Here is a 12,034-nt window from a genome sequence, read left to right as displayed (position 1 = left end):
GCCCTGAGTAGGGAACAGCAGGGGCGTTTATATGATGTTGGGGATAAGGCTGGGAAACTGATTGCTTGGTTGGATAAGAAAGATAGAGCAGATCGAGTGGTTCCTGAGAACGGCGGAGGGGTTACATATCACTGACCCTCAGGGGATTGTGAATAGTTTTGCAGATTATTTCTGTAATGTATATACTTCCGTCTCAGATAGGCCGAAGGAAGATTCGTGTCTGCTGCTAAGGGACATCCAACTTCCGTGCCTCACTAAGGAGGATTGCGAACTCATGGATAGTCAACTCACCACAGATGAGGTAGCCCTGGCAGTGCGCGCCTTGAATTCAGGGAAAGCGATGGGTCCTAATGGACTCCAGATCAAGCTGTACAAGCTTCGACCGGACAAGATCGCCCCTTATATCAAGGAGATGTTTTTGGAAGCCCGAGAGCGTGGGGTTTTGCCCTATGATCAGAGAGTAGCTTCAATAGTGGTGATACATAAAGAGGGGAAGCCGAGATCCAACTGTACATCATACGGGCCGATCTCATTATTAAATGTGGAACCTAAGATACTGGCCAAAGTGTTGTCTAATAGGTTAATCAAAGTGATTAGTGCACTCATACATCCCGATCAATCGGGATTTATTCCGCACAGGAACACGGCTTTGAATCTACGAAGGTTGCATGGAGTATTGGCTAGAGCACATACCCTGCGAGAGCCGGCCATAATAGCGTCCTTAGACGCAACGATGGCCTTTGATAGGGTGGAATGGCATTATTTATGGGCTGTTTTGGCCAAGTTTGGTTTTGGTCAGGTACTCATTAGTTGGGTGCGTCTCTTGTATACGGAGCCTCTTGCGCAGGTAGTTGTGAACAATCGTGTCTCTGCGCCATTTTGTCTTGGGCGGGGAACTTGGCAGGGTTGCCCACTTTCCCCCCTTTTGTTTTCACTGGCCCTTGAGCCTCTGGCGGCCTGGATTTGTTGGGAGCCTTCGATTTGGGGTATTCGTTGGGCTCCACAGTTTGAGGATCGGATTTCTTTATATGCCGACGATATCTTATTATATTTGACCTCACCTAGGAAATCTCTTCTCGTTGTATGTGATGTGTTGGCCTCTTACGGTAGGAACTCGGGACTGATAATAAGTTGGGCGAAATCTTATCTATACGTCCCCTGTGGCGACGCCCCCATCCCGCCTCGGACATGTCCTATTCAGATCGCCAAGGAAGGATTCAAATATCTCGGAATTTATATCTCATTGTATCCCACGATCAGATATGATAAAAACCTTCTCCCTCCGCTGGCTCGCTTGAAAATCGATGTTGCTGGTTGGAAGAAACTTACGCGCTCACTGTTGGGACGGGCGGCCCTTTTTAAAATGATGTCCCTCCCCCGTTTTCTTTACGCCCTCCAGAACACGTTAGATGTTGTGCCAGCTGACTACTTTCGAGAAGTGGAAGCACTGCAGCGTAATTTACTGTGGGAAGGCAGGCCACGTATAGCGTTAGCTAAATTAACACTCCCATGGTACGATGGAGGTATAGCTCTCCCTGATATTAAAAGATATTATTGGGCCTCGCAGCTGGGAGCTATCAACCATGGTACCTACGGGTCCAATTCGGATCCGGGATACGCAATGGATAGATGGCTGCTGTTCCTGGTGGTAATTATAATAGGGCGTTGTATACTAGGTCTGTGGAAAGAGGGTTGACGGGACCTACCAGAGTGGCGGTACGGATATGGCACGATGTTACTAGTTTATTGGGGTGGAAAAACCGTTTGACTTTGGCTACCCCACTATTTGGATCTGATAGGCTGGGCAGGCTCTGGAATATGAAGGGTTTCGACAAATGGGACCTGATAGGGATTGCTACTGTGGGCGATATCTGGACAAAGGGGAGAATTAAGTTGTTTGCTGAACTACAAACTGAATACGAGTTGAGTGAGACGGAATACTTTCGCTATGCGCAAGTAAGTCATGCGTTGAGGACGGTATTCCCTGTAGGGGATGAGATACCAGAGGCATCCCCATTGGAAGACAGAATACTGGATGGGCATCTGCCTGATAGCACCATTTCTATTATTTACAAAAAGTTGATAAACCATTGAGTGGATATTCTAGCAGATCTGAGGGACAAGTGGACAAGGGAGGGCATTGAAATCAACGACGAAGACTGCAATCAGCGGTGTCTTCCCCTAAGGAAGTCGCAATTCCAGGCAGATTGCGGCTTGTCCTGCTGAAAATACTGCATAGGGTATATGTCACTGGTCCACGTCTGATCAGGATGGGTTTAACGGAGGATGGTCTGTGTAAGCGGGGGTGTGGTCAATTGGGGACGTTTCTTCATATTCTGTGGGAATGTCGATATATGGTGGAATACTGGAGCTCTGTACATGATGTTATGCATGAAGTCCTAGGTGTGGCTCTCTCGCCGGAGGCTAGGAGATGTTTATTGAATATTTGGGAACCTACGGATCTGAACACTGCACAAGCGCAATGGGTCACCTTAGGGGCCATGATAGCTAAGCGCAATATAGCACAGCAGTGGGGATCGGAGAGGCCGCCTACTATAGAGGGGTGGAAAGAAAGTATGGATTGGTGCATGTTCCGTGAAAAAACTGTGTATTTGGCAAGGGGTCGTCCTCGGAAGTGGAACAATGTCTGGGGTTCATGGAATCAATACAGAGGGAATATTTGTGTACCACCGCCACATTGACTTTTGATGTTTTGCTTTCCCCATGACCCGTACATGTGAATATGTTTGACCTAAATGCTCCCCCCCACTAATGCTTATTGTATGACATGTTGAACTATGAGCACGATCCGTCTCTGTACAATGCACCTGTGTTTTATTTATGCCTTGTTTTAATTAAAAGAAATATTTAAAAAAAAAATAAAAAACAATGGGACGCATCTGGAGGGTGCATTACATTGTAAAGCCCTGCGCCAGAAGAGGCTTTCCTGTACAGAAGGGGGTGCAGCAGCGCCTCCTAAACGTGACTGAGTGAAATGTATAATATTTCATTCAGTCACTTTTGAGCTTATGCTGCGTCAAAACCTTGCACATGCTTAAATCAGGTGTAAGGATTGATACAGCTTTGTGAGCATAGGGCCCCAGAGCACTGCTGGAGTTGTGTTATACTTGCAACCGAAGTCAAGCAATAATTAATCCAAAAATTATTGTTATTATTTTATAATAAGAATATGAAATATAATCTAAAAAATTAAATACATATACATATTTATATTAAAAATATAAGAAATTAGTATAAAAAGAAAGACATAATAATTAATACATTTATAACTTATCATTTACAAAACCTTTGAAATTCACTGAAAAAACCATAGGTTTCACAAACGTTATAATAAGTAATTAGCATTTAAAAAACCTTGCAAATTCATTGAAAAGACCATAGGTTTCACACACGTTATAGTTAGGAATTAGCATTTAAAAAACCTTGCAAATTCATTAAAAAAAACCATAGGTTTCACACACGTTATAGTTAGGAATTAGCATTTAAAAAACCATGCAAATGCATTGAACAAACCCTAGTTTTAACACGTTATAGTTAGCTGAACATTTCTCTCATACAAAACCTTTAAAATTCCTCTGTTATAGTTAGCTCAGCTAACTATAACTTGCGCGCCCGCAATGCACTGCTGATGACCTCACATATAACATCACTCATGATATGGTCAGTGACATCACTCATTACATCACTGATGACATCTCAAATGACATCACTGATTACATCACTGATGATATCATCCTTGTGAAAGAATGGCAGACCTCCTTTTGACGTAATATAACCTTTGATACACACCTTCAGAAATAGAAAGTGAAAATTTAAAAAAAAATGAGGATACCAATACCACTTACCAACAACCTATTTAGTAATTCCACAATCTACATACCCAGGCACTCATTCACCAACAGGTCTATATAGTCACTTATACATGTACTCACTCATCATATGTACTCATATACTTATAAATACTGTTACACACCAACACTCATCCATACAGTTACTCACACACATACTCACACATGCAAATAAACTATCAAACATCCATTTGTATGCATATACAGCTATACACACACCACTACACTTACTTTTACAGAAACGTACACATACTTACTCTCTTAAACAATCAGTGATAGAAACACATACTAATTTATACAGGAACTTCTTGAATCTGTTACTGTCATATATCCTTACTTATATACATCAATACTCACACATACTTGTTTAAAACATATGTACTTACTCATAAAGACACTATTGAGGCAGTCATTCACTCACTAGCACACCCATACACACATTCATCCATCCGTGCAGTCCTGCACACATGCTGTCTTCAAAACACATACAAACAGTGAGTCAGTCATTCATGCATCTGTGCCCTAAGTAATACCCGCCACCAAACCATACAGACACTCATTCTGATACTCAAAAAACAACTAATAACCCATATAGACACTTGTGTAGCTACTCACCAACCCATGCAGCCACTTATACATAAAGTGAGACACTGATACAGATATTTACATATTTAAAAATTACTCGCTAATACATGTATTCACTAAGATACACTTAATAAGTCAGTTATACAATGACATTTACAAAAAAACATCCATTTAAACACTTATTTACCCATTTTTTCTTCCATCGACCTTTAGATATATATTTATAAAAATATTTATTTTTCAGAAAGACACACATTCAGTGGATGATGTCATCAGTGATGTCATCAGTGATGTCATTTGAGATGTCATGAGTGATGTCATGAGTGATGTCACTGACCATGTCATCAGTGAAGTTATATGTGACGTCATCAGCAGTGCATTGCAGGAGCGCAAGTTAAAGTTAGCTGAGCTAACTATAACGGAGGAATTTCAAAGGTTTTATATGAGAGAAATGTTAAGCTAACTATAACGTGTGAAAACTACGTTTTTTTCAATGAATTTGCATGGTTTTTTAAATGCTAATTCCTAACTATAACGTGTGTGAAACCTATGGTTTTTTCAATGAATATATATATACACATATATATACACACATATATATACACACATATATATGAAATAATGAATTGATTTACTATACATAGAGAAGAATTAGAACAAGCAGATAATTGTGAGATTGTAAATACTTCATTTTGAATTATGGTAAAGGTTTAAACTCGTACTTTACGAAAATTGTAAATACTCACAAAATGGCCATGAATATGTGCTAGCCGAGAATAGACTGTGCAGGGTTGAAGGTCTAGATGACCATGGAAATGGTAGAGGGTACTTATACACAGCACTGTATTTAAATCAGGTCTAGACCAAGGGACTCTATGGTCCAGTTGAAGGCAGGAAGCCGAAACGCGTAGACCGTCCATTTGATGCACTTTGCTTTGCACATGGTGTGAATAAAAATAGTGGAGAAGCTATCTGTTGCTGTGCCGTGTCTTTATCTACGAGAATCGTGGGAAAAAGAAGCTGATGCAAAATTTGGCTTGTGCACTGGAACGCGCAACACAGGCACTCCAGAAAGAGGTGAAGCGGTCGTGAAAGGTCGTGAAAGGACTGTAATCCAGTGAGTTTAAAATTGGGTGAAACGACCGACGCCTCTGCTGCAAGCCGGGAGCCCCCGTGAAAATATGCTGCGGGAAGATTCGCAGTAAGAAAAGGAATTTGCGGGAGATTGTGTAGGCGACGGACCCAAGGGTGAGTGAACCGGCGGGGTGTGTGTCAATTTCACTCGGCTCTGTAGCGCGGCGGAGGCAGCGTTCGGGTGGGGTGAGGGGACATCCTCCCATCGGCAAGCGAAGCCTTGAAAGCGAAGCCGGGGTGTAGCGTGCAAATAGGCGTAGGAGAATTAAATCCGCCTTAAATCAAGTTAACGCTCACCTTGCATTTCACAAACCTGGCTGCACCCGCGCCAAGCGGGAGAAGATTAGCAAGTCACCCGGAAAGGAAGCCGAGAGAATACGTCATCGGCAAGGACGAACATTCCTTAAAGGGGCGGTGCAGCATAACTGGAAACTAAATGAACACAGGGTGTTCAGTAAGAAGCAACAGACACGTTCTTGGTTCTAGTGGAGTAGTAGTGGAGTAGGAGTAGTGTGGCTCACTGGTTAGAGGCGGCAGACCCGAGAGCAGAAGTCGGCCCGGGACCAGGGTTCGATTCCCGACGCGGCAGGGTCGTGGACCTTGGTCAGCGGACTCGATAATTCTCGCTTCGGTGCTTACTCTAATCAGGGATCACACTCGGCAACTCTGGGCATTAGCTTGCCTAATCTCCACAACGGCCCCACCAATTCCGGGGATGCCTGGCTCCACCTTGGGGACTCCCAGCAGGGACCATCCCACAGGGAAAGCCAGGACGGGTTCCCCAGAGTTATACAGCGCCGGGACGCCCCGTTGCTGGGGCAGCTGTGCGCTTTACAAGTATACTACATTTACATTTACATTTGGATTCAGCATACTTTGGCTATGAGAAGGAGCTGACTATCCTTGAAGAATTATAGCAAAAACACACACCTGGCAATAGAAAGAGTGTATCAATAAGAAATCAAATAAATCAACCCTGCACAGTTCAAGAAATGGCAGATAAATCTAGGAATCGCCAACTAAGGGCGAGTGAGCTACTAAATGACGATAACCCCCCTACAATGACCACTGATGCTAAAGGGGAAGGAGGAGAAAGAACAAAGGAAAGAACAATTTTGAACATAGTTAGAGAACTGCAAATACAGCGAATCCAAGAAATTAACAAATGGTGGGAAAAACATCTCTAGAAAAGTATATTGAATATAAGAGGATCCCACGAGGTCTAAGGATTCTTATAATGCCAACTCTAAATGACTTGGATGCGGACTTGATCAAACTATGGCAAACAGATACAAATGAATGCTCCCTCAAATTAATGAGAACTTTGATCATTCATGCCGAGAGGAAATTAGAAAAGATTACAAGCACAATAACGGCATTAGAATTAGAACTCGCAGACATTCCAACATCGGAAGAAAGTAAAGAGGCAATTGAGAACATGGAAAAGAAGGTGGCAAAACATGAGATGGAAGTAGAGTAGAGAAAGGCCAATAAATTCACCAGGGATAGGTTGGATTATATGAACGGACGGATTTACACATTCGCACGAAGATATGACACCCTAAGAAGTCATGTTGCTATGGACAAAAACATGGATAGAGCAAATGAGCCGACGGAGGAGGTCGACAGCTCAGAAGTGAGCTCCATTGAAGGAGAATCTACCACCACACCGCTGGATTTTCGGGGGGAGATAAAGCTAGCACATATGGTCACGCGACAAAGAGGAAGAGGCAGATCCAATGCTTGGGGAAGGGAACAACGTCCACCGAAGAAACCCCCAACAAACCAAAAACCAGAAGGGGTGGAAAAAGAAGTAAAAGCAAAGCGAGGCAAAGGAAAGCAAAAGTAGCTATGAAAAAGAAAATGTCAATATCCAATAATATAGTAATAAACTTATCTAACAAACAATTATCGGATATACAATTGAAGCTATTGAATAGAGGTCTTTCTTATTGCCCAACAAAATCTATAAATGTACCCAACGCACGCATTGATCTCTATAAATTCTGCCGAAAAGTAAAATTGAAAAAATATTTTGCTGAAAAAGATCGCAACAACAAAAAATCAAATGTTCCCAAAATAGGTGAAACAACATCTACTGTCGCACAGAAGGACTTAGCAGCAATGATAACACTTGCGTCAATTAAAGAAGTCCCCTCAACCAGCCAAGAGGACAACATAATATCTCCAGAAATGGAAATCGACTTCTGTAAGACTCTTGGAATAGCGACAAACCGAGGAGGCAACAGCGGGTTGAAAAGAAATTCAAAATTTTGCCCGCAACTTCCACCAGGTAACAAAGTGGATTTATTTCAAGAACTGATGGTCGAGGAAATAACTAAAATTGCCGATAAATCTGTAAAAAATGGGCAAATGAAAAAACAAAATCTCTCTGCAAAAGAGTATAAAGCCATGACCGAATTGAAAAATGATACATCGATAATTATTAAATCATCGGATAAAGGGGGCAACCTCGTAATACAAAATGTCTCAAGTTATATTGAGGAAGCAAATAGACAATTAAAAGTTCAAGAACATTATGAAAAATTTACAAAAAATCCCATGGAAGAATGGACATGTGAGTATCACTCCATGTTACTGAACTGGAAAGACAGGGGTCTATTGGATTTTGACGAGTACAGCTACCTGAAAACAGACAACCCAATCATGGCAACCGTATACTTTTTACCTAAAGTTCATAAGTCACTTGAATGTCCACCAGGGAGACCGATTGTGAGTTCGATGGGATCACTTTTGGAAGCAACTTCAAGGTTTATAGACATTTTTCTTATGAACTATGTAACAAACTTACCTTCTTTTCTAAGGGATACAATGGACTTTTTACAAAAAATTTCCACATGTGAATGGAGACCAACTTATCTAATGGCAACCATTGATGTTGCATCGCTCTACACCTCAATTCGCCACGAAGACGGTATTGGGGTGGTAAGGAAAGCACTGGAAGCGCGCTCTGTGAATTTACTTGAACATACAACTATGTTACTTGACATGCTCCGCTATTGTTTGACCCTTTATGTTTTTCTGTTTTTGGGGGGGACATACCTCCAGAAACAGGGGACTGCTATGGGGACATCATTTGCACCTACTTATGCAAATCTTTTGATGGGGGCTTGGGAAAGTGAAGTGATAACAAGAGATCAAGAGAATCCAGAGGAGCCAAAAATTAGGCTCTGGTGTCGTTTCATAGACAACTTGTTTGTCATATGGGACGGAAACGAAAACTCGCTGGAAACTTTTGTCGGATCTCTAGACAATACCAAATACAACTTGAGATTCACTTCAACTATCAGTCCTCACTCCTTGATCTTCCTAGATGTGGAAATTTCTGTGAAAAATAATAAACTTTGATCCAAAATCCACAGAAAACCGACTGCATGTAATAGCATTCTACATGCAAACAGTGGACACCCTATGAGACTAAAATGGAGTATTCCATATGGCCAAATGTTGAGAGCAAAGAGAAATTGTTCCGAACAGGAAGATTTAACAGAAGAAATTGACAAAATTAGCGTAAGATTTCTAGAAAGGGGATACCCAGAGGAAGTAATTTCTACTGCACGAAATAGGATGCATCTAAAAAACAGGACTGATCTATTAACCCCAAAAAACAAGAGGCCTAAGATCAATCAGGAACATGACATAAGTCAAGGGATGGAGGTAACCAGACTCATTATGGACTTTAATGATCAGAGTACCATCATGAAAAAAGCCCTTCAGAAACATTGGCAAGTCCTACTCTTGGACGATACATTAAAAGAGACCTTGACAAAACATCCAAGTATCACATATAGGAAAACCTCTTCCCTAAGGGACATTTTAACACAAAGTCATTTGGAACTACGGGAAGAGAGGAAACAGGCGTGGTTGACAACACCAGGTTTTTGGAGATGTCACAAATGCAAGGCCTGTGAGCACGGAACAAATATCAAAAATTACAAATTGCAAAACTGAAACAATTCAGGACCACATTACATGTGACTCAAAGTGTGTGGTCTACAGGCTACAGTGCCCTTGTAGCAAGTTTTATATCGGGAGCACTGTGAACAAACTAAAATTAAGAATACTCCAACATCTAAGGGCCATTAAGAACAAGGACCCATGCTACCCGATGGCCACACATTTTGCTAAATATAATCAGAGCAACCCCGCCCTATTGAAATACTCAGGGATCAAGCTGAGCAAAATCTCTGAGAGGGGCGGTGACCAAACTGTACAATTAAGATGACTGGAATCTAGGATGATATTGAGTATGGGAACTGAGGTGCCGTTTGGGCATAATCTGGATGCCGAATTACATGTACATCTGTAGAATTACATAGATATGAACTGATGAAAGTACGGGACTGGAATCCTTCACTATAGAACTGTGTGGATTAATGTATATAATGTATATAATGATGTGTCTGATGTTGGATATAGCACATATTAGAAGCCAGTATAAGTTTAACGGATCTCAAAAAATTCTTCTTCTTCTTCGAGGTATAGGACACAATTGGGGAAGGCAAAAAGTAATAATTAACTGAAATAAGGGATATAGAACGGTTTGATATAGTACTTTACAGATATTATGTTTTCATATATCCTAAGAATCAAGCGAGATTAGCCAAGGGTTCAGAATTACTTAAAAATGTATATAAATAGAAGATGTAATATTGATTGCAAATTGGAATGTTATATATACATTTAGGAAACCTTTTCTAATTTTATTTCTATTTTGGTTAAATATTTGGGAAGTTTACAACGACAATGAATTTGGAATTCACTATCCTGGTTATATAATTTAAAATGAGTACTTTACTGAAATGAATTGATTTACTATACATAGAGAAGAATTAGAACAAGCAGATAATTGTGAGATTGTAAATACTTCATTTTTAATTATGGTAAAGGTTTAAACTCGTACTTTACGAAAATTGTAAATACTCACAAAATGGCCATGAATATGTGCTAGCCGAGAATAGACTGTGCAGGGTTGAAGGTCTAGATGACCATGGAAATGGTAGAGGGTACTTATACACAGCACTGTATTTAAATCAGGTCTAGACCAAGGGACTCTATGGTCCAGTTAAAGGCAGGAAGCCGAAACGCGTAGACCGTCCATTTGATGCACTTTGCTTTGCACATGGTGTGAATAAAAATAGTGGAGAAGCTATCTGTTGCTGTGCCGTGTCTTTATCTACGAGAATCGTGGAAAAAAGAAGCTGATGCAATATATATATATATATATATATATTATCGCCAGTAGGTATATGTAGTTAGGATTGTTTTCCATAGGGAAATCACAACATTCTATTGGGAATATCTTTGGCGCCGGTTGAGGAATCTTCCTGAAATTTTCTTTAACTTTGTCTCGCGGCGCTCCGCTCCTTCCCTTAACGTTTGGGGGGGATTCGTCAAGCGGGGGCCGAGATAAAAGGGGGATCCCAAAACGTGTTTTCCCCATGTTAATTTTCATAGGGCGGTTGGACTCACTTTTAGCCCGAACGGCTGAATGGTTTTCCACCAAACTTGGCAAAATTGTAGGGACTGGTAGCCCAATGGGCCTTTGCTATGTCTCAAGATATGTACTCCAGTGGTTTTTACGAAAATTAACTTTGAAAAAAAATATATTGGGCTACATTGGGCTATATATATGTTAGAGCCCAAATGTAGCCCAATGTAGCCCAATGTAGCCCAATGTAGGCCAAAGAAGGCCACCAGAGACAAAAAAAAACAAATGTAGCCCAAATATCAGCCAGATGTAGCCCAACTATAGCCCAATGACAGAATGTCCCAGAGTGTTCTAAAGAACAACTAGAGTGCTAACAGTCTTACTTATGACAAAAGTATGACACACCTGAAGTCATCTTGATTGGAATAAAGTGTTAACACTTAAAACATTTAATTTGCAAAGGAACAAAATGAGGGGGTTCATTTTGCCATAGAAATTATGATTAGTGCGGAAGAAAGAAAATTTAGCGCACATTTTGAGTGACTTCTCAAATCCTCTTATATTTCATTCAAAAAATTCTGATATGCAGTCTCCCAAGATGGCCAACAGAGACAAAAGAGCCCAAATGTAGCCCAAATATCAGCCAGATGTAGCCCAACTATAGCCCAATGACAGAATGTCCCAGAGTGCTCTAACGAACAACTAGAATGCTAACAGTCTTACTTATGACAAAAGTATGGCACACCTGAAGTCATCTTGATTGGAATAAAGTGGTAACACTTAATACATTTAATTTGAAAAGGAACAAAATGAGGGGTTTCATTTTGCCATAGAAATTTTATATATATATATATATATATATATATATATATATATATATATATTCACTGAAAAAACAATAGGTTACACACCAGTTATAGTTAGGAGTTAGCATTTAAAAAACCTTTGAAAGTCACTGGAAAAACCATAGGTTTCACACCAGTTATAGTTAGCT

This window comes from Lissotriton helveticus, chromosome 2_1 (assembly GCF_964261635.1).
Source record: "Lissotriton helveticus chromosome 2_1, aLisHel1.1, whole genome shotgun sequence".
NCBI lineage: Eukaryota > Metazoa > Chordata > Amphibia > Caudata > Salamandridae > Lissotriton > Lissotriton helveticus.
Note: the sequence above shows the minus strand (reverse complement) of the source record.